This window comes from Marmota marmota, unplaced genomic scaffold, assembly GCF_001458135.2.
Source record: "Marmota marmota marmota unplaced genomic scaffold, marMar, whole genome shotgun sequence".
NCBI lineage: Eukaryota > Metazoa > Chordata > Mammalia > Rodentia > Sciuridae > Marmota > Marmota marmota.
The window spans coordinates 8249570-8273046 of record NW_025999990.1 but is presented as its reverse complement, the minus strand read 5'-3'; the positions used below and the strand labels follow the sequence as shown (position 1 = coordinate 8273046).

The window sequence follows — 23477 nt, the reverse complement described above, 5'->3', positions numbered from 1 at the left end:
CTTTTTCTTCTCTGGCTTCCACACATGAGAGAAAATATACAACTCTTGACCTTCTGATTTTGACTTTTTTCACTTAACATAATGTTCTCAAGTTCCATCCATTTTCCTGCAAATGACATATTTTTCTTTATGGCTGAATAAAACTCCATTGTGTAAATATACCACATTTTCTTTATCCATTCATCCATTCACCCATGGACACCTAGGCTGGTTCCGTAGTTTGGCTACTGTGAATCATGCTGCTATAAACATGGGTCTGCATGTTTTGCTAGAGTGTAACTTTAATTCTTTAGGATAAACACCAAGGGGTGGTATAGCTTGGTCATACAGTGGTTCCCACTTCTAGTCTTTTGAGGAACCTTCCATATATCACAGTGCATTTTTATCCATTTCTCCATTGACAGACATTTGAGTTGTTTTTTGGGGTTATGAACAAGTGGAACTGCTAAGTCATACAGAAAGTGTGTGTTTAAAATTTATAAGGAACGTCCATACTTTTCCAAAGTGACTACACCATTTTATGTACCTCAGGAATAGTACATGAGAGTTGCAATAGCTCCTCATCCTCATCAACACCTGGCATTGTAAATCATTTTAATTTTGGCTTTTCTAGGTGGGCATGTAGTGGTATCTCATTGTAGCTTTTTTGTAATTTTTTTTTATTGGTTGTTTAAAACATTACAAAGCTCTTGACATATCATATTTCATACATTACTCATTGTAGCTTTAATTTGCATTGCCTTAATGATGAATGATAGTGTCTTTTCACTTATCTGTACATCTTTCAGATCTTCTGTTTTAATTGTTTATCTTCTTATTGTTGAGCAATTTTTATACTTTTTAATACTCTGAGTGCAAGTCCTTTATATGTGTTTTACAAATATTTCCTCCCAGTCTGTCGCATGAGAAAGGCATTACTTCTTGACAAATAAGAATTTGCTAACTTAGACTCCCTGAGTGTGCAAACCAGAGCAGCAGCCAGGCTCAGGAGAACTTGAGTTTATGAAACTCCATAAACTGGCCTCAGAAGAAGCTTCTCCCTGCTTCCACCTCCACCTCCTAGTTTTCTAGAATTTCATTTATTCCCGTTTTCTATGCTGCATTACTTGCTTTCCATAGCAATTGCCATTTTAGTCAGAAACATGTATGTGGGATGTGTTTGTTTCTCTCCTGATGCAAATGAAATACTCTAGTTTCTGCATTTCAGAGTTAGCCCAAAATATGGTTTCAGTGCAAAAAAGCAGCACATATGGAAATTGTACCTTATTATCCTCAATTCAACCTCTGGAAGTCATAACATTGCCTCTGTCTTCTTCTAGTTTCTCTGACTTTTTCGGTCTTTGGAGGAGCTTAAAAAAAAAATGTTCCCATCTGAAAGTTTCTGATGATACCCAATGCTCTATTAAAACACTAGCCCCATAGATAAGAATTTCTACTGGAAGCACAAGGCAAGGTCCTGTGGTTAGTGGGATTGGTCCAGAGGTATTTGGGGCCAAGTTGCATCACAGACAGGCCAGGGGTTAGCACATTTATTACAGATTTTCATAACACCTATCTCTTAATCATCCAGAAGGGGAGAAAAAGAGATTTCTAGAGACTCACTGCAAATGAGAATGCTGGTTGCCTATGCATTCTTCCATTCTACCTTTCTTCCTTACAGAGACACAGTGCAATTTAAGGTACGGAGATGAAGAAATTTTATTTTCCAGCCTCCCTCAGAGATGAGGACGGCCACAGGACACAGTTTCACAGACAGAACTTAGGCCGATTTCAGTGACAGGGCTTCCCAGCCCTTGCCCTTCCTGCAGCCGTCATCTTGTGACTGACCCTGAGGGAAAGGCCAGAGGGGCACAGAGACCCCCACCCAGCACCTTGACCACCAGCCAAGCCAGCCCTGTCTACCTCTCGTGGGAATGATAAGCCTCACGTGGCTCTCGATGTGTTTTCCAGGGTTCTTTCTCACTGTTGAACACAACCCCCGACTAACCACCCACGTTCCAGTTCCCGCCTCTGGGCTGCTGGTAGTGGGAGCGTGGGCAGATGCCTTCCCCCTCAGGTCCCTGGTTCTCCTCATTCATAAGAAAGTTCAGAAAGGCATCAAAAGCGACAGAGCCGTCCCACAGTCCCAAGGCATCGTTCACATTCAGTATCACAGACCAATGTCCAGGTCAGGTTTTGCTGGTGACAGGAATCTCAGGTCACAGGTGCAGCTTGACGGGGATGTGCAGATGTCCCGGGGATTTCTGATGGTGAGGCCGGCGCTTGCTCTCTCCCTTAACCCCAGCTCCCGGTGGATTGATCATGTTAACAGATGACAGTATTGCTTTTTGTTCAGGGGACAAGTCTCATTCTTTTTTCCAGGACAGCCTCAATTTTCAATATGCTTTTCCGGTCACCAAATAAACCTTCTCTCTCTCTAAGTGTATGTATACTTGTCAAACCATGTGCTCAGTGGGGTTTAGATGTGGCCTCCTGTGGGTGACAGTCCCACCCTGCTGCACCCTAAAGCCTCGGCCACTCTCAGTCTTCCCTTCCCCACTCCCTACTAAAGGGGGATATTAGGCACATCATATGTGGCATCACTTAGATCCCCCTTGGCCTCACCCTGCTCCAGCCATCCCATGGTGACTAGGTCCACCAGGGCACTGCCAGCTTCCCACAGCCAGTGAGGGCCTCAGGCCGACTTGACCCGGCAGCTCCTGCCTCCAGCTGCAGCCTCTCTGACAAGGAGCTGCTCTGCTCTCGCTTGAGCTACTGGAGTGGGTGGGCGAGCATGATCCGTGACCAGTGGCAGGAGGACTCTTGGATAAATGCTTCCCCCTTTGCCGGCCTCGGGCAACTATTCGGAGAGCATTTTATGAGGCCTCTCAGAATGTTCCAGCAGAACGGGGCACCAGATGCCTGCAGCAGTGACCACCTGGATGAGGCAGCCTTGCTTTGGCTTTCCTTGATCTGTCTCTCACCTGCTCCCAGGGGACGGTGTGCACCCACCTAGGAATTACTGGCAGGCAAGCCTTTCGCAGGCTCCTCTTTCTGGGGAATATAAGCTGAGCCAGCAGATTATATATATAAAAAAAAAAAAGGCAAAAAAGTGTGTGTGTGTGTGTGTGTGTGTGTGTCGGGGTTTTCCCCCTGCCTTTCTATCTTTGGCTTAGTCACTGACTCATTCCATCTCAGTTGACCACCAGTCACAGAACACTGTTATCTCCCCATTCATGCAATTGTTCCGCATGGTTTTGCAAAACTCAGAGTTTGCATAAGTCACAATTACTGCTAGATTATCACCCTGGATTTTAAAGTTGCAGAACCTGTAATGCGAACATTCACGTGCATATCACTTAAAAATAGTTTTTGCTGTTGAAATCACCGGTATTTTCATGTGTAATGAAAGGAGGACTCTGGCCCCTTTCCTCTGGGCTTAGCATTCAATTTTTTACTCTAAATCAGTTTTCTAAGGTTTACACACATCCTTCCACTCTTGTCCTATCCTGGTGGCTTCTTGCACAAGATTAGAAGGATATGCAGGTAAAGACACAAGCATACCGAAAATAACATGAGTAGGTGCTGAGAGAAATCCCCAAGGAGCTCTGGAAACCTGAAAACGAAAAGCCTGTCCTCCTGGGAGCTGCTGTCTCCCCTGAGCCCCATCTTCATGGCATTAGTCTCTCCTCCTGTTTCATGTGTTTCCATACATAATGCAACTTTTCCCATATCTCTGACATGTTATCAGCACCTTCTAGAACAATCTGTGTAAGTTCATAAAATTGGCACTAGTCATGACTTTGGGACCTGGGGGCAGCTGTACCTGACTAGGGAGTGTGACCAGGAAGCCCCGTTTGTAGTTTCCTGTCTCTCAGATACTCCAAGGACTAGAAATCATGAGCTCCTAGGAGCTTTCTGATATTAATAAGCAGTCTTGTGAAAATGTCTCCATTAGTGTCTATTTTCAGTTATCCTATTAAATATCCTAGTAGGAAAATAAAAGATCAAAGATCCCAAAGGTCGACCTCCTGCTTCCTAGCTGGCGTCGTGCTGCTCAGCAGCTGAGAGCGGCCAAGTCCCACAGCATTAATATCCTGGGAAAGAGTGGAGCGCGCTGGTCCCTCGGGGATCCTTGCCTGGGTTTGGAGGCATTTTGCACTCTATCAGGCGAAAGGAAACACACATTAGCCAAATATAGGCAGACTGCTCAGATGCTGTGAAGGATTCCCAGTGGAGCTCCTTAGAGCTTTTCTGACTGATCTTCGACTTCAGGGTTACAGTCAAGAAGCCGCATTGCAAGGGATGTGCTCCAACGTGGCAAACAGCTCACCAGCGCCACACCAGCACGGGCCTTCCATAGGCAGAGGGAGGTACTCCCCAGCCAGGAGGGTCAGGAGGGGGTGTAACAAATAAAAGGGACTCACTCCTCAGAGAGGACCCCCCTCAGCTGATGGCCAGACCATCATGCCCAATATTGGCTAAACATTTCAAGCCTAAATTTAGGTAAAAATCAGCATTAGACCCAAAGGGTGAGATTTTTGTCTGCACATCTAGAAAAAAAAAATCATTACCAACCTTCAGACCACTACAGACAAATACAGTCCCCTGATGTGCAGGGTTAATCTTCTGTTCTATTAGCCCACGGAGTATAGCGCATACCCCTGCTTCACAAAGCCCTGAAAATCCAGAGGGACCTGAGCTCACAGATTTGCTGGAGCTGATGAGAACGAGGCCCCAGAAGCAGGCCCCAAGGTGACACAGAAAGAAGCCCTCCCTCCTTCTGACCCAAGGTGAGGATGGACAGGAGTCAGCAATACCTGAACACCTCTGCCCCGAAGGACTTCGGACAGGGACAGAAAAATGAAGGGACTTTGAACCACTGTTAGCTGCAGAAGTCTGGGAAATGACTGAGCCAGGTATTTGCTAAGCAATTTAATGAGACTACATAAGCAATAAGGAGAGATTGATAGGGGTTTAGGGTCACTGAAGTTTCCAGGGTGAATTAAGTAAGAGGAGAGAGGATTTAAAAATTAACCTGTGTGTGTATGTACTATGTTCTGAACAGGAATTAAAAAGCAAACAAGGATTCATTGATCCCCTCCTCCTTCCAAAGGAGGACACTGGCATTTCAGGAGCAAAATTGAGTGGTTAAGAGTGCACTGTGCTGGGTCATTAAATGAGGAGGCTAATCAATAGTCAGATGCTGGGGTTTAGGTACCCATTGGCAAGCTAACACGGGGATCTAAAAGGGAATCAGAGAAAGGCTGATTGGCTCAGGAGAGATTACATCTTTAAGGGTTCTCTATTTTTAAAAAATTGCTTGTTCCTCTCACATCTCTTACTTTAATTCAGTATTAACCCAAGGAAAAAAAAAAAGGATCCCACTCTGAGCATTTCTTCTGGTGGCAGGTGACAGATATAAAGGGCCCAATTTGTGATTACGTGATTCACTTATGCAACTGCAATTAAGCTACCAGTTAGGCTCACGTTGCTAAATAAAAATTACAATCTAGTTACTTATTAGCCACCTTGAACCTCTCTCCCTAAGAGCTGGAGGGTTGGTGAGGGAGCCAATTCACACAGAGCCGGAGCGCTCTGCCTTGCTATTTGTTGTGGTCTTAAAATCCAATGGCTCATGAACATCCTGTGTGTGGCTAAACAACGCCGGCTGCCCAGGATGACTCCAGGCTAATCAGATTAACAGGCCCACCAGCCACCTGCCAAGGCGCCTACCTCCCAGTGGGAGGAAACTGATCTGACTCCCTTCCAAGTGAGGTGCAGGGCCCTGCTCTTCAGGAGACCCCCAGATGAAGCTGGGACTTGACAGACCAGGAGGGGAGGCAGAAGCACAGAGGGCGTTTCTCCAGAGCCCATAAAGGTGGGGTTTAGGACACGGAAATCACCAGGGCTCCTTCACTCACTGCCTGTTAGGATTCTGTGGCCAGCAGGTGGTGAGGAAGGAAAACAGAGGGGCAGCAGCTCACACTGGCCCAGTAACTAAAGGCACAGTCAGGAACTCTTTCAGGACTTCCTGGGCACTCCTGGGAGAAACCAGTTGCATCCACTCTTTGCTTATAAACCCATGGACTATAGGTTTTCTGGCTGGAAAGGGCAAGGGAAAAGATGACCCTATTGCCAAATTCTAGAGTCATTCATTGAGGTAGACCCCAGGCCAGTGCTTACCAGGCACTGGGACAACGGGGCAGATTGCAGTGATAGTTACAGGACCATGTGAATGTACTTAATGCCATCAAAGTACACATTTAAAAATGGTGAGAGTAAGTTTTATGTAATGTATATTTTGCTATAATAAAAAAAATTCCAGAGTCAATAACATCAGTGTTATTTCCTGCATAATTCACATAATATACAGCCTACTACTGAGGTTTCTCCGTGTTTTAAAAAAACTACATTACCAAGGGATGCCAAAAAGATAAACTTCAAGGAATTGGAGATGCGCCTCTATCCGTTCTGCTTGAGGCATTCATGTGAAACATTTCCCAGAGAACATGTCAGCCCAGGTCCCTGTGCGTCAGCCTGCTGTGTGCACATCTGCCTCCAGGCCCCAAACCCTCCCCATATCCAGGCGAAGTTGCTGGAAAGCCAGAGTGTGGTTTCCTGGCCCCCAGACACCTCCCTTCTGTTTTTTTTTTTTTTTTTTAAATCCCAAACATGGTTCTCTCTTTCTTTCCTAATTCCAGGAGAGGGTCGAATGTACTCATTAACACTGAGGTGAAGAGGGTAAGGAGACTTATACAGTCCTTCCCCCTGAGACATTCACATTGCACTGGAAGCTAAGTTTTTAGCAGGAAGAATTAAAATTTAAAATGGGAATAGTATTTGCTCCTCTCTGACTCTTTCCTTCAACCTCTTTTTGTGCCTCAAAAGCAGGTAAGGTTTCTGATTGGATTCTGCTTGCAACTCTCTCAGACAAGCTTGGAATTTTTTCTTTTTTTGCAGGGGGGACAGGGTCACTCAGTTACCGAGCCACATTCCCAACCCTTTCATATATTTTACTTTGAGTCAGGGTCTCGCTGACTTGTTTAGGGATTCACTAAATTGCTAACCTCAAACTTGGATCCTCCTGCCTCAGCCTCCCAAGTCTCTGGGATTACAGACCTGTGCCACCATGCCCGGTGGAAATTTCTTAACTGAAGTCTCTCCCTGGTTGATTTCTCCATTGGGCTCCACTCTCAGAAGCCCAGACCACGCTCCTGCCCTCAGTTGCCAGGCCCACAGCCACAGGCCAAGTCAAGTTGTTCACCGGGCACAGAAATGTCTCTGAGGCACCTTCTAAATCTGTCAAGACCAATTTAGAAACAGAAAACTGAAGCCACAGGGAGATGTTGGGGACACACTCACGGAGAACAGAGCCAGCCTAGGCCTGAAGGCAATTTATTACTAATCAGATGGGTGGTGCCAATGGAATGAAACCACATGGACACTGGCAGAGAGCACAAGGGGAGTTCTGTTTTCATTCAAGCCTGTAGCCGTCCCGGGACAAAGGAGCAAAGGTCCCTTAAACATAAACACAGGCAACTCTCGGGAGGAAACAGTCTCTTTTAAATCTGCAAAATCACACCAAGCGTGGACCAGGCCCAGGAGCCTGCCTTCTTAAAAGGGTCCCCTGGGACCAGGGAAGTCACTGGTCAAAATTCAAGATGACGCCTAAGGAGTCAACGTGCGGTGCCACCTTGGCTCTTGTGCCGTGGCGTTGTGGGCGTCCACGGGAGAGAATGTGATCTCTCTCTTATTTATTGGATTATTTTTCAAAATGGCAGGAAGCTGCAGAGCTAGGCAGCTCTGAATGACCCCAGAGGGTATGCTGTACACACTGTGAGGAGTCGCCAAGGGCCCACAGTGACAAAGCCAAGGAAAACAGGACCCGCGGCTCTGGTTTCCTCCATCCCCTTGGTGCATGGAACCCCCCTGTCCCCAGCTAAGTTCTAAGGCAGGAGGTCATTTTTGTTTCTGGATGGGGCAGTTTGGAGGTGAGACCAGGGGCCTCAACAGAAAAGAAGGCCTGAGGAAGTCTGCAATCTGCAGAATGAGCGACAGGATGGTCATCAGGTTTAGGGAGCCCTGCGAGGCTCAGAGGACAGAGAAGCTACCCTCTTCCCACTGAGGAGTCAGTGTCAGCATCCACAGAGGCCTAAAGGCCCTCAGAGGGGCTCCTCCTCCTCCAGCTGAGGAGCTACCTGCCATCTCTCACAATCTGCTCTTTTTTTTTTTTTTTTTTTTTTTGAAAGAGAGAGTGGGAGAGATGAGAGAGAGAATTTTTTAATATTTATTTTTTTAGTTCTCGGCGGACACAACATCCTTGTTTGTATGTGGTGCTAAGGATCGAACCCAGGCCGCACGCATGCCAGGCGAGCGCACTACTGCTTGAGCCACATCCCCAGCCCCACAATCTGCTCTTTCTCTTTATCTCAACCCTCTGTCTTTTCTCTCCCAACCTCCCAATTTCTCTAACCTTAAACTCTTCGAGTGCAGGAGGAATAATGAAAAAAGAATTGACTAAGGGTCTGAAAACCTGAGTCTGGAGCTCAACAGCATGACTTCTCTACCAAGTGACTCTGAGCACATTGCGGACACTCTTGTTAGTCACTCCCTCCGTTCTTAATAACTGCCTAATCCATCCCTCTGGGCTGCTGTGAGGACCAACAAGCCATGTGGATGTACTTTGTAAACGCATTTGCCTCTCCATGTACACGGCCTTGTTTCCACACACCCTCTCCCTGGTGGTCATATTTAATCAGCCATCACATCTTGCTGATCCCGTCCGCCTCTGCATCCCTCCAGCACATTCTTGATTTCCATAGTGTGTTCTTTCCGGTTGACTTGCACCAATGGTCAGTCATCGTTACAGCATTAGGTTCATAGTCTTAGGGCAGGTTTCAACACCTCTCAACAGGTGGCCTGTTACCATGAAAGCAAGTGTCACACCAAAGTCTGACACACAGAGATGGTTATCAGCCTGCAGGAACCAAAGCATCCGACCACCTGGTTTGTCTCAGCTCTCTGTCCTTTCACTAGAAGCAGATGTGACAAGGAGCTAGCAGCAAAACTCAGCTAATTGGTCAGATGACAGAATTCTCCTTAAGCAGATGGATGCAGAATCTAGTGGAATGCTAAGACCCAGGAGTCATTCCAAAGGGTGGGAGCTGCTTATGCCTTGATGGTTCAAAGGCAAGGATGCCCGGATGACTTTACTGACCAAGCCAACAAGCACCATGCATTGCACCAACGAAAAACAAAACCCAGCACCTAGGATGCTATCGAACAAAACTTTTGGTGTTCATAGGGAATAAATGTAACTAAAACACTAGTATCAGACGTGGAAATGTAACAGAACTACCCTTAAAGTGGAAGATTAGGAAACTTGGAATGTTAAATAAATATGCTTAGGGTATTGATTAAACAACTTTAAGTACACATCATCAACACACTAGTTAAAGTTTCTTTAGAGGAAATTATAGATAATATAATGCTGAGTCCATGCAGGCTGCTATAACAAAATATCATAAACTGGATAGCTTGTAAACAACAGAAATTTGTTACTTATAGTTCTATGAACTGGAAAGTCCAGGATCAAGCAGAGTCAGTGTCTGATAAGGGCCCACTTTTGGATTCACAGATGGGACCCCTCTCTGTGTCCTCACATGGGGGACGGGTAAGCTAGCTCTTGTGGGATCTTTTATTAGGACATCAATTCCATCATGCAGGCTTTGCCCTCATGACCTAATCACCCCCCAAAGGTCTCACCTTCTAGTACCATCACCCACTTTGGGGGTTAAGTTTCAATGTATGAATTTATGAATGAATATATAATGAATGAATGCCATATATAGACTTTCTTCTCCTTTGAACACATGCTATAAGCTTCAGTACATTTCTTCTTTTGCTCTGACCTCCAGTAAACCCAATTATATGTAACAACCCTATGTCTTAAATGTTGTAATCTGACTTTTGCATTCATTTATTCAGCACTTTAACTCCTAATACAATAGAAATCATGTAACCCAGGAGGAAATGGGATAAATAAAAAGTGCCCTGGCTCCAAGGGTCTCTCAGTCTGGAGAAGAGGCAGACTTGGAACCCACAATAATATAAGGACAGCTATGTGCACAGGTTCCAATGGAAACATAAAAGAATCTGTCCTGAGAGGGGAAGTGCCCCACAGTGCTGCATTCTAAAGGAGTATCGATGGCTGGGCCGAGCCTTAGATATCACTGGGGAGTTGGGCAGCATTCCTGGTACAGAAGAAAAAATTCCATAACAATCACTAAAAATTGAACTGGGAGTGGTACAGTGCTTGCCTAGCATAAGCGAGGCCCTGGGTTCAATCCCTAGTACTGCAAAATAAATAATAATAATAATAATAACAACAACAACAACAGTTAAAATCTCTTAACTCCTATTCTGTCCCAGGCCTCCTCCAGGGAGACAATGTACCTGATAAATGGAATCTGCAATCATGGCCATCATTTCATTTCTTCCTCATAACCACACACTGAGACAGATGCCATTATTACCTCCATTCTACAGCTCAAAACCTAAGGCCAAGAGTTTTAAAATAACATGCTTAAGGTCCCAGCCCTAGGAAGGGGCAGAGCTAGGATTGGAACGCAGGTCACTCTGACTTCAAGACTTCAGACTCTGGTCAATTCTGCTGCCCCTCTTGATCTCAGGATCCTGAGATGAAGAACTCAGGCCTGGTGACGCATGTTGGAGCTGAGAGCTCAGCTGAACCACAGTCCATGAACCACCCCAACCTGGAGCACAGCTGCCTGAGTCTACTCCATTCCTCTGTCTCTAGCACAGGGTGAAACCACAACAGGGGCTCAATATCATCTAATGACTGAGTTTAGAAAGAATTTCTAGAATAGATTGTTGAACTAGCCACTGCCTAGGGAGTGATTTGGCCCTTCTTTGTAAAACAAGCTGGTTTCCCTTTTAAAATAGGGTTTCCAACATGGCCAACATCAACAGGCACCTGGGCATCTTCCAGGAGGCACACACTGTGAGGGGCAGTGGGAATTCAGCAGGGAACCAAAGAGACAAGGTCCCTCTTGTTAGAGAGCTCCAAACAACCTTCCCCTGACTTGACCTCTCCTATTCTGCAAAATGCCAGGAGACAACAGCTCTTGGACCCTGGCAGCAGGTGGCATCTTGAGGTAGCCCCACCCTTGCGCAGTCCTAGGGTCTTTCCACCCTGCTCAGTCCTACCTAACTACCCAGTCCTGCACTCCCCATCACCCATGCTAGATCTGCACCCTCAAGGGGGCCGGGGTAGTCACTTACCTGGCTACCTAGAGCATGTTGGGGGCCATCAAGTGACTTTCCTAAGTGGGCCAGGGCAGGTAGGACTGCTGAATCAGCAGGGCCACCAGGGACCCTGGGTGCTTTGGCCTAAGAGCTTAGCCTCAGCCAGGCAGGCAGAGGGATTTTTCCCCTAAGAGGAATGCACCTCTATTCAAATTCCACTCTGCAGGTGTTCCCCCTGTGCCAACAGGAGTGAGGGAGACATAGGATTCAAAACAAAGCATGAGATGTGGAGTCTAGATTCCCACCTCACAATCTGTCTTACCCTGAACCCAAACATGCTGATGTGGCAATTGGAAAGGTCCCCTGGTTGTATGTGCAGGAAGAAGGTGAGGAAGGAAGGGCCTGGGAAGGTGCTGCCCTTTTTCCCAACAGCTTAGCAAGGCAGTGAACCAAGTGCTCGGGCAGAAGGTAGGGCAGAGAGATCACCTATGTGGCGCCCTGAATGGGACACTGTAGGATAATACCCACCCCAAGCTCAGGTTTCCTTAGGAAGTGACCAGCTTCCTGAGCTGGAGGAGACCTCAGCCTTGGGCACTAGACTCTCTTGGGAGTCCTCTCCTACTCTCAGATCACAACCCACCTCTGGCTTACAGACAGTGACCTTGTTCCTAGGTTACCTCACTTCTGCTCCCCCTCAGGCTAAGCCAACTGTCCCTGCCAGAGGCTCCCTCCTGGGGCTTCTGGGGCTTCGGAGCGGTATATCTGCAGGACCAACTTCAACCCTGAGATCTGAGCTCCTTTCTCCTCCCTGGGCCTGGCGCTGTGGGGTCATGAGAAAGGAACAGAATAACGTGCTTCCCAGCCCTTTCCTGGGACTAAACACAATACCAGGTTTAAATACCAGGTACATCCCTGAACGTGGTGGGGCTTCTCCAGGTGTTTGTCACACACACAAACCCCTGAGTTCTCCTCCCTCTCCCTAACTATGGGGTCTGAGAGCCACCATGGCCTAAGTCAGGACTGCAAAGTTTCCATAAAGAACCAGATAGTAAATATTTTGGGCTATGTTGGCTATATATAATCTTTGTCAAATATGCCTTGATTTGGGGTTTGGATGACCTTTTTTTTTCTTTCACAAGCTTTAAAAATATATAAATCATTCTTAGCAGTGCCATGGGCCAGATTTGGCCCATAGTTTGTGGACACTTTTGTGACATTACATTGGCCTTTTTCAACCTCAGTGCAAGTAGGAGGATGATCTCCTCAGAGGGTTTCAATCTAGCTGCCCCCAGGCAAGTGGTCCCCTTGGGTTATGATCATATCCTGATCCAAGGAGCCCTCTACGATCATAATTAACTAAGAGAGACACTTAGCCTAGAGGGATCAGGATTTTCCATCAAAATCTTCAGTCTAAAAAATGGAATTACTTCTCAAAATTGACAAGCTTGGTAATTCAAAACATAGCAGATTCAATAACAACCACTTCGCCAATCATGATCACCAATTGTTGAAGATCTTCTAAGAGCCAGATTCCAGGTGCCACGGTTCATAGATTCACACGTGTTTTCCACTCTGCTTCCTGTAGCTGCCTGCATTGTAGACGGCATTGTAGGTGCATGACTTTGAAATTTCAGTCTTTCCCCTCTCCTTTTTCTCTAGCTAAGGTCAATGGACGAAAGAGACCTAAAGATTATTTTTCTCTTTTATTTGAAGGTTAAATCTCCTTTATAAAGCAGAAGTGGCCATAGGCAAATCATAACTATACCTTTTCCCTTGATTCCATTATGAGAAGCTGAGGCTGATGCTCAGCATCATCAGGCAGAGGTATAGTGAACACCCTAGCCTGAGTCACTCCATTCATTCCTACTTCAGTGGTTCTCAAACTTGAGAAATATGAGAATCATTCAGATGATTTATTAAAGTAGAGGTTGCTGTGCCCCATCCCACAGAGTTTCTGATGCAATGGGTTAGGCTGGAGCCTGAGAAGATGAATTTCTAAAGAATTCCCAGTATCTGCTGGTCCAGGGACTACACTTTGAGAACCACTACAAAAGAGCATGCATGGTCTTAAGCCAGGTGTTTGTGTGTGTGATGGGAGACGGAATGTGAATGTTTAAATGCTACTTCCATGGTTGCATATAATGTAAGCTTTATGTGTATGTCTGGATAACAACACCCTATCTAAAGAAGAATTCCCACCTTAAGGTCTTTGGATCTGGTAGCTGATGTTGCTGTACACTAGTTTATGGTCACACTGGGGGTAGACAAACCACCACCCCAGACCACTGCCTATTTTTTGTATAGACTACATTGTAAGGATGGCTTATTTATTTTTAAATTGCTGAAAAGTTAAGAATAATATTTAGTGATACATGAAAATTAGATGAAATTCACATTTCAGTGTCCACAAATAAAATCTTACTGGAAACCAGTCATGTCTGCTCTTTGACCCATCATTTACGGTTGCATTTCTACCACAATTTACAGTTAAGCAGTTTTCACAGAGCCTCTGGGACCCAAGAAGTCTAAAGCATTTAGTACCCTCTCTTGGTCTCTTACAGAAAAGTTGCTGACTTCTGGTCTATACTCTTCTTATTTCTAGGCTAGGATTTCTCTGATAAGATAACCCTAATTCTCCACGTTTTCTTATATTCAATACACTCTGCATTTTTCTGCTTCACTTCTACTCGTTAGAGCAGTTACTTGATCATCTTCTTTCTTATTTTATTTTTTTGCCGTACTGGGGGTTGAACCCAGGGCCTTAAGCCTGCTAAGCAAGTGCTCCATCCCCAGCTTCACCACCCCCAGCCCTCCCCGATTGTCTTCTGGGAGATGGTTATTGATTCTGGAATGTTTCTTATGGGGCTTTACCTTTTCCTCAGTCAAAAATCACCCTGACTGTATACAAGTTGGGGAAACAAACCTTTCAGTTTTCTGAGAAAATCTTAGTATAAACTGAAATTGAATAAGTCATTCCTTTTGCACCAGAAACCTCAATACAAAGCCTGAAACCGGGAAATTTCCAGCTCTTACTGGGCACAACTTCCTCAGAGCACCTGTTATCACTTTGTGAGTAAAAACAGTTTGTGTTTTTCAGTGTAAACACATATACAAAGATGATTCATGACTCTTATCAGACATTTAAAGAGCTTTTCAGATAGGTCACTCCTCTTTGTCTCTGGCTGAGATAAACAGTTTGGGTTCAGAGTTCATGTTCTCATCAGGACTCAAGAAAACACACTCACCTGCTGCGGTTTAGATGCGTTTTGTCCCCCAAAAGCTCATGTGTTGGAGCCTTGGTCCTCAGTGTGGCAGTACCAAGGTGGAGTGAGCTTCAAGAGGTAGAGACTAGTGGGTGGTCACTGGGGGCACTGGCCTTGGATGGGATTAGGTACCTCTCATGGGATCCCAGTTTGTTCTCATCAGAGTGAACTATTATTATAAAAAAAAAAAAAAAAAATTGGAAGGCAGAGGCAGGAGGCTCACAAGTTCAAAGCCAGTCTCAACAACTTATTGAGGCCCTAGGAAACTTAGTGAGAATCTGTCTTGAAATAAAAAATAAAATGAATAAAATGAGCTGTGGATGTGGTTCAGCAATTAAACGCCCCTGGGCTTGGGTTCAATTCCCAGTACCAAAGAAGAAAGAAAAAGAAAGAGCAAGACTGTTCGCTCCCCCACTCTGACTTCTTGTCCCACCATGTGACTTCTCTCTCTCTCACATGCACTCCCATTGTGATGCCATCTGCCATGATGTGATACAGCCAGAGGAAGCATCACCAGAGATAGCACCATACTCTGGACATTCTATCTCCAAAACCATTGAGTTAAACAAATCTCTTTTCTTTATAAAGTATTCAGTCTTGGATATTTTATTATAGTAACAGAAATGGACTAATACATCCAGCAATATGTTTCTTTACCCAAGAATATACTGGAGTCTATTTTGAAGTCACAATGCTTCTTTGCCCTTCTGGGTAGATAACCACATAGTTCTTATCCACTTAACTAGCACAAAGGCATAGACTGCAAAAGCCTAACCATAACCATCATTCTTTCTGCATAGAAGGCCAATTTCTTTGCCTGAGTAATAATTTTCTAGCATCTGTGTGAAAGTCTTACATTCCGAGATACGCCACAGTTTTGGCACCAGAGAAAGGAAGAGCCATCTGGCTCCTCTTGGGCTCCTTGGCTTGATTCCCCAGGGCCATTGTCACTGGTTTGGGAGGCCTGGTGCAAAGGCATTCCCCAGGCGAGGAGGAACAATAGGAGGCAGGGACTCTGCTGGAGCTTGTGACAAGGGGAAACACACGGACATTCACAACCCTCCCTTTGAATGACACGCCAGGGCATGCGGGAGGTCAGTGTGTAGGAAATCTGCCCATTGTCTTGCAGTTGGGGAACTGCAGTTTTTAGATAGAGTTCTCTGATTGCATGCACTCTTAATAGACGGCCCATGCAGAAGTTCCCCAGCTGTATCTAAAGGGGCAAGTGTTTTGCCAGCAAGGGAAGCAGAGAATAAATTTTCATGAGCATTCAGGAGGCAGAAAGGACAACTTTGGAATAAATGCTTTGTAGAAGCGAGGTCCTCTTGGGCTGGGTGTCCACAAATCATTAGCTTAGTGCATCAGTAATTAGCCAGGACAGAAGAAACTGCTATGAAAGATGGCATTTCGTGGCTTAGCTGGGCAGTACAGTTTTCAAATGACAGTTCCATTTTCCATGAACTCTGCACACCCACCATCTTACTTGATAGCCAGAGTCCCAAGCAGTATGGATGTAGCATCTCCTTCCTGTAGCCCCTAGAGTTGTCAGAAACTAGCGAGGACTTGGATTTCCATTTCCTTTGATGAGTTTCCCCTGTGTACTCTCCAGACCCAGCCAGGGTTGGTTCTGGTGGGGACCCAGTGGCTACAAGTAAAAGGAACAATGAGCAGATCTCGTTTGCTATGACCCCACCAATCAAAAGGACTCTCCCCATTCAAACACCAGCCAGGCTAACAGGTACCATTATGAGGTGCCACCTGCCATCTCCTGTGGTAACTTCTCAAATTGACAAATTGGCAAAAAAAAAATTCCCTGTCTGTGGACACAGTCCTGGAGCATGGACCACAAATCAAGTACTTCTTCGCCTTAGTGGTCTAATTTTATTTGTGAATCTTATCACACACACCTCTTTCCCCCTTGCTCATTGGCACCAAGTTTGTAAAACAACAGTCTTGGTGTCGTCATCATCATGGTGGAGCAGAGCGAGGGAGGCTCGCCCCAGCTGTGTTGCTGGCCAAGGCTGGTCAACAGGTCAGAAGAGCAAAGAATGGGAACCTATCTCCATGGAGTGTCCAAATGGGCCAAGCTAGTACTTCATGAGCAAGATGCCATTGAATCCAAAACCAGACACAAGTTCAAGGACACCAGGAATGAGGACTGAGGACACGGAATTGCAGCCCCCTTTGGAACAGATAAAAAAGATGCACTTTTGCCAAACCTACTATAAAAGCTATTACCAGTCCTTGAGATCTTAGAAAGTCTACAATGGAGCAGGAAGTATTTATGAGAAAGAACAAAAATTTTGCAGACATTCACAAAAAGAATTCCTCAAGCAGTGCTTTGCAGGTATGGGAGGCAGGGGCTGTGGATCAAACCATGGTTTATAACTCTGACAATGGTGACTTCTCCTGCTACTTGCCGATAGTGACTTTAAAAGCAGAAAAAAGATGGCATGAGCTGAAATAAAGCTAATACATCTAAAATGCTTATGATGCTCTCTGCACAACTCCAAGCACTTGACATCGTTGACCCATTTATCCTTCACAGCAACCCTTTGGAATAAAGTCCTATGATAGTCCCGAATTTTAGATGAGAAAACTGAGGTATGTTAAAGGTTAGCTGGCTACAAATTTCATCATGAGGCCAGAGAGGAGCACAGCTAGGATTCAAATCCAGTCTGGCTCTGGGTCCATACCCTTAACAACTGCACTGCTTTCCCCTCTAAATAACTGACTGAGCAATGACATCATACAAAACACAAAGCCCACTCAACCGGCCAAATGGAAGGAGAAAAGACAACTTCTACTTATTCACTTTCTCATTCTGGACCTAAGAAAACCTAGAGAGACTGCTGTCAGCACCAGGTGACGTGTGAGACATATGTCTAATTGAAACAAATTGTATCTTTTAAACCCAACAAACCATGTTCCTTGCAGAATTCTAAATATAGCCAGGCAAGGGTTCAGATTTCCCTTGCAAATAACCAGAAGTGAATCAACTGTAAGAGAAGTTGAATCTGGTAAGTGAGTATCCTGCTTTACATTTCAGTTGGATTCCCCTTTTTTAAGGAATACAGAAAACACTCCTGAAGTCAAAGAGTTGAACAAATATTGATGGTGTTTGCTCGTCCTCCTGTTTTAAGGAGAGGATGCCTATGTGGATCTTGGGGCATCCTTAGCAGGACACCACGCATCCAGCAGCACCCCATGGTGCCTCCTCAAGACTTGATCCAGAGATAAGTCTTGGTGCCCAGACACAGTGGCCCCCAGAGTCTGGACCTGCATGTTCAGAGCTGAGAGGCTGTCACCCACAACGGGGGACTGGCAAGGGAGCAAACCTAATGCACCCCTGCTCTACCACTCTCAAAATATGGAAGCCTCTCCCTTTCTTCCCTTCTGGAGCAGGGAAGTGGGTCTGAGTGAGCAGTGACAGATGCTTTAGTGAGATGTAGTCAGAAGGTGAGGGGGGTTTTGTCATTCCTTCTTTATCTCTGTTGTCTCTTTCTGAGGTAGACACAAGCTTCTGACATAGAAAGTGATGCCTCCTTGCTGGGCATGGTGGTGCATACTTGAGACTTGGGAGGCTGAGGCAGGAGGATCCCAAGTTGGAGGTCAGCTTGGTGAGACCCTGACTCAAAATAAAAATAAAAAGGGTTTGGGATATGTCTCAGTGTTAACGTGTCCCTGGGTTAAATCATCACTACCAAAAAAAAAGAAAGGGAGGGGGAGAAAAAAAGATGATTCCTTTCCACAGAAAACACAGTCACATAGATGGGTGCCACCAAACTGAAGGCAGCTGAGCAGAGCAGCGGCCAGTGAGCTGTCGACAGCATCGTGGACCCACAGGCAGCAAGGAGGGGCTGCAGCTCCACAGAGTGCAGACCCCTCTGCCCTTCTCTCTGACAGTTCCTGCTTCCTCTCTTTCTCCCCTGCTCTCAGAAGAGAACTGGCAAGTGTGCCCAGAACAGCAGAGGACGTCCTGCCAGGCCACGCCCGGCCGCCTTCAGTGCCTCTGCCTCCGTCATAACTCACCACTGTGGTCAGCATCTGAGCATCCCTACTCAGATACCACCAGGAGGGCTTCTTAGGTTCCTGGCTCTGAGCTAATGCCCATTGTCATTGCATGAGGTCCCCAAAGAAAGAAAGAACAAACGACTGAGCTGCCACTGCCTGCCACTGCCCTAGTATCCTGCACACTGGAAGGCTTGAGCTGGTCGATAGGACAAGGTCATCTGAGGTCTATCCATCACCCACCACAACAGCATCCTCATGCCCGTTAACAAATGCAAATTCCCAGACTTGCTCCAGACCTCCTAAAGCTGAATCCCTGGGTGTGGGTCTCAGGAATCAGCAATTTTAGCCAAAAGGACCCATCACACTGCAGAACCACTCTAAACAGCCTCCGTTCTAAAGGGAACGTCATCCCTGGTCAGACACGCAGTAACAGAGGGGCTGGGCCCCCCACCCAAGGCCTGATGGAAGGAAAGCACCTTGTCGTGGGGCTCCTGGGGCTCCCTTGCCAGAGGGAGCAGCTATTTCCTGGAGCCCTAAGGGCCTGTTCCTCCTTGCATCAGCCCTTGAGTCTGTGTTTTCTTATTGGTGCATCAGGAAGTGTCAGCGCCTTGCCCTTCTGTTCTAACCTCCTCCACGGAGGGGACTCGGGTGCCAAGGACAGACTGGAGGCCTCAAGGTAGGGCAGTCTGGGTGCCCCAGGTGGAGGAGGGCCAGGATCGTACATTCCAGAGAGGACTGTTAAAAAAATTATTAACACATATTAATTGTACAAGGGAATGGGCTTCACTGTGACATATCTATACCCGCATGTATGGTGCCTGGATCATCTCTACACCCCCTTCACCCTCTCTTGCCCTCCCTTCTTCCCTCTCTCCCAGTTCCTTCCTATTTCCTAAGAGTCCCTCTTCTGCTTACTGGTCGTTTAGTTTTTCAGACAGACTTGTGACTGAACTCCTTTCAGACAGGCCAGATGGGGCTAGACTGAGGGGCAGGCAGAGGTGGTGGTAAAGAACCTGCAGAGGTAGGTGTGATCCAAGAAGTGCCCAGAGCTGCCTCAGAGGCGGGGAGCCCAGGGAAAGGAGAGCCGTGGGCACTGACTGGCATCATGCCCTGTAGTCTATCCTGCAGAACTGTGACCCTGGTCAGAAGCAGCCCTGGGCAAGGAGCCAGTCACTCAGAGACAGACCCCATAATGGGAAGCAGCCACGGCCCCTCACCCGGTCCTGGCTCTCTCTGTCCTGTTCCCCAAGTTGTCTGTCACTCTCCACATTTGCTCAGTCGCTCTCCACATTTTCTAGAAGTTGTAGGAGGTGAATCCATCGGTGGATCCAGATTCTGAAGGAAGCCAGCAAATGTGTCCATGGTTCTGCTGTCCTTCTAAGGAGGCTCTGTGCCTCACACGGACTTGCTTTCCTCAGCCTGATGTATTAGTCTGCTAGAGCTGCTATAACAAAGTATTGTGACTGGGGGACTTAAAACAACAGAAACTTATCCTCACAGTTCTGGAGATTAGAAGTGCAGAATCCAGGTGTCTGCAGGGTTGGTTCCTTTAGGAGGTTCAGGGGGAAGGATCTGTTCCCCACCAATCCCCTAGCTTCCGGTGGTTGCCAACAATCCTCAGCATTCCTTGGCTTATAAACACAGCATTCCAATCATTTCTCTGTCTTCACATGACTCTCCTCCAGCATGCTGAGTTGCTTGCCCTCTTCTTATAAGGACACCAGTCATATTGGATTGAGGGCCCAACCACAGCAGTATGACATCTGAATTGGATTGAATCTACAGAGGCCCTTTTCCTAACGTCACATTCACAGGTCCCAGGGGGTTAGAACTTGAACATATCTTTTGGGGGGATACTATCTCTCCCACTTCACTTGGATAACAATAGGAGGGATCCAGTGTGATTTCTGCAAACTCTCAGCAACCTTCTTAAGTGTTATTTAACTTCCCGGGGCTATAGCTTCCTCTTTGGAAAGACAGGTGTCAACAGACAGCTCTTCCAGGCTTGGTGGTCTTTGAATCTGTTTTCTCGTCCAATGTTTCCTCGGTTTCCTCCTCAGATTGGAAACCCACTCCCTGCCCTCCCTCCCTCTCAGTTCTGCTCATGGGTCTGGGAGCTGCAAGGTTTTGTCCAATATTCCAGATCCTACACTCAATTTCAGGTTGTAACAAGAATAAGCAGTCCCTGTAGCACACAGTCCCCTCGTCTCCCTCCCGGCCTGGTGGCCACTTCACTACTGGCCCATCACTGGGGATTTCAGAGGTTTTCCAGCCCCCCCTCCCCGGCCCAGCCTGAATTCTCCTTTTATTTGTTTTCCTTGCCTTTCTCTCACCCCTTACCTACACCACCAGATTTCCAGTCTCTTTCCGCCCATTGTTCAGCTGCCAGTCAGCCCGAGCACTATTTTCTGCTCTGTATCCACAAACACCTTTGTTTATATGGAACACACAGAATTTGGCTTCTTGTCTACAAACTGTCCGTGGGCTACAGGTGTTGTGGAGCCTGCTCCGGGCTGAGACAGGAAGCCCATGTTTTTAACCAACCGTGCTGCTGCTCACTGCCCTGGCCTGACCGTCCTGCCCCTGTGCCTCAGTTTCCCCTGTGGATAATGCAGCAGTGGGACTCCATGGTGGCAACAGGCTCCCAGTGAATAAAAAGAATAGACAAGGTACCTCATACACACCCCTCACATTCCCGCTCTTAACTCCAAGATAACAGGGGCAACAGGGTTCTTCCAACTGCTTCTGATTTGTAGAGCACATTCCTCCAGCATTGAAATAACAGCTATTGAGGACATCCTCCAACATGTATTTTTTTCTGAGTTCTAGGGATCTACACCCAAGGCTGCAGGAGCTTGCAGGAAGCACAGGCTCTTGCACTAAAAGCAGGGCGCTGGCCATCTATTTTGACTCTAAAATTTAAGAGTGATTCTATGAGATGCTTTGTCCACTGCATGGAGACAGTGCTCAATGGACACTGGTGAGGGCAAGGTGTCTAGAGAGCAGCAGTGTTCACCTTAGTAACAGGGACCAGAAGGTCAACAGAGACTGCAGCCCCTCAAGAGTGTGAACAGCAAGACGACCTTCAAGGAAGGCGGGCAGCAGGTCCCAACCACTTTCCAACAACTGTGGCCACAGAAGGAGGAGTCCTTGTTCCCTCTGCATTCCAGGCCCTTGCTGGGCACCTCAGTGGGTGGTCTGTGGGCTTCCCCCCTCTGGCTCCCCACAGTGGGAGGGGGAGCACAGCAGTGTGGGTGTCTGACAAGTTCCAGCCAGTGATGTTGTCTGGTTGGTGGGAAGCTGTGCGGTTCTGTCAGGGAGCGCAGGGGATAGGAGCAGGACTCCAAGGTGCAGAGGAGGGTCAAGATCACAAGGAGGCTCCAATTTCTCAAAACTAAGGGGGAAGGATGGAAGGGAGGTAAAGGACAGAGATGTCTCTCCTCTTGCGATGGCTGCCGACAGCCTCACACTTGGCCTTTCCCAGTGCCTTGGAGTATCCTGTTAAGGTTTGGACATGAGTTGTCCCCTGAAACTCCTGTTAATGCAGGAATGTTCAGAGGTACGATGACTGAATGGTGAGAGCTGTGACCTCATCAGTCCATCCTAGCTTGAATGGACTGACTGGACGGTAACTGTAGGCAGGTAGGGCGTGGCTGGAGGGGGTGACCCACCGGAACTGTGCTTTGGAAGGGCTCATTTTCTCTAAGGCTCCTTCCCCTTTCTCTGCTGGCCCCAGTGAGCTGAGATGTCTTCCTCTGTTACACCCTTCTGCCATGATGTTCTGTCTCCCCTTGGGTCCAGAGCCATGGAATCAACCATCTAGAGACTGACACTGTGAGCCTAAATAAACTTCCCCTGGTCTAAGTTGTTCTTGTTGGGTATTCTGGTCACAGCAATGACAAGGTGACTACCACAGCCTCTTCTCTAATAGGAGCAAGCCAGTGAGGTTTCCCATGGCTGCTTTGCTGAGTCGCGGTCAAGGTTGCCTAGAAAGGCTCAAATATTAGTGACTTGGTGTTCCTTCCTTTCTTCCTCCTTCCACCGGCCTTCGATATCCCAATTCAAGTGTTCAGTAAGAAAGGATGAAGAAGAACAACACAGACACAGAAGGAGGATAACCTAGGGCAATTTGGGTATGAAAAATGTGGAAAATTACATTATAGTTTTGTTTTTAGTTTCTCTGCATTAGAGTGAAGTCTTGGTCATCGTTGACAGAACTTTAGAGCCCCAAGGTGATACCTGTTATAATGCTAGAACCTGGTGGATGCTGCTAGCTCCACCTCAGAGGTGAAGTGACTGAGTCAGAGAGAGAGAGCACCCAACCTATCTGAGTTCCACAAAGTCAAAGACTCCACTGAGTGGCAGCGTCCGTTCTAGAAGTTCTGCTTTCCTGCAATGGGCTAAGGCACCTCGTTTGGTCTAGAGCCATAAAAGTCAAGATTTTAAAGTATACTCTTGAACTTACCCTGGAGGGTTCCAGAACTCTTTCTTTTTGCTTTTTCATGACTGATTTTGCTTATAGAAATAAGTGGCACTATAAATCCCAAACGGCTCCCTACCAGTGTTCTTTTCTCATGGGACTTGAAGTGGTAACTCGGTATGGTCTCAGGCTCTGCAAAGTAATCAGAAACTTAGAGAGTTTTCTTTCTCTTCAAATTTACCAGGGAGAGAGGGCAATTTAAATGGCATTTTATTATCTCAAAGAGACGGCAGGAAGTGTCGCTCCCTGCGACAAGGGTACGTGGGAGACAGGCAGGATCAGCCTGTGGGAGACAGGCAGGATCAGCCTGTCGTTTCCGAGGCACCAGCTGTCGGAACCGCCCTCGGACAGAGGTAGTGAAGCGCACTAGACCAGCTAGTGTCTCTGGGGCTGAGTGAGAGGGTAAGTGTTGCGACCTGGCCCGCCACCCAACCTGGCCCAGAATCCACACTGAGTCAGGAGATGAGTCA

The 23477-nt window shown here is 46.8% G+C and overlaps 1 long non-coding RNA gene across 1 annotated transcript; it reads right to left on the bottom strand.

Annotated features, from left to right (window-relative positions):
• Window positions 1-204: 204 nt before the first annotated feature.
• On the bottom strand, window positions 205-20456 carry LOC125617704. The gene is made up of 3 exons (XR_007348792.1): window positions 19745-20456; window positions 15997-16158; window positions 205-14682 (listed from the first exon to the last, which is right to left on the bottom strand). It is a non-coding gene; the product is annotated as an uncharacterized LOC125617704 (long non-coding RNA).
• Window positions 20457-23477: the final 3021 nt, after the last annotated feature.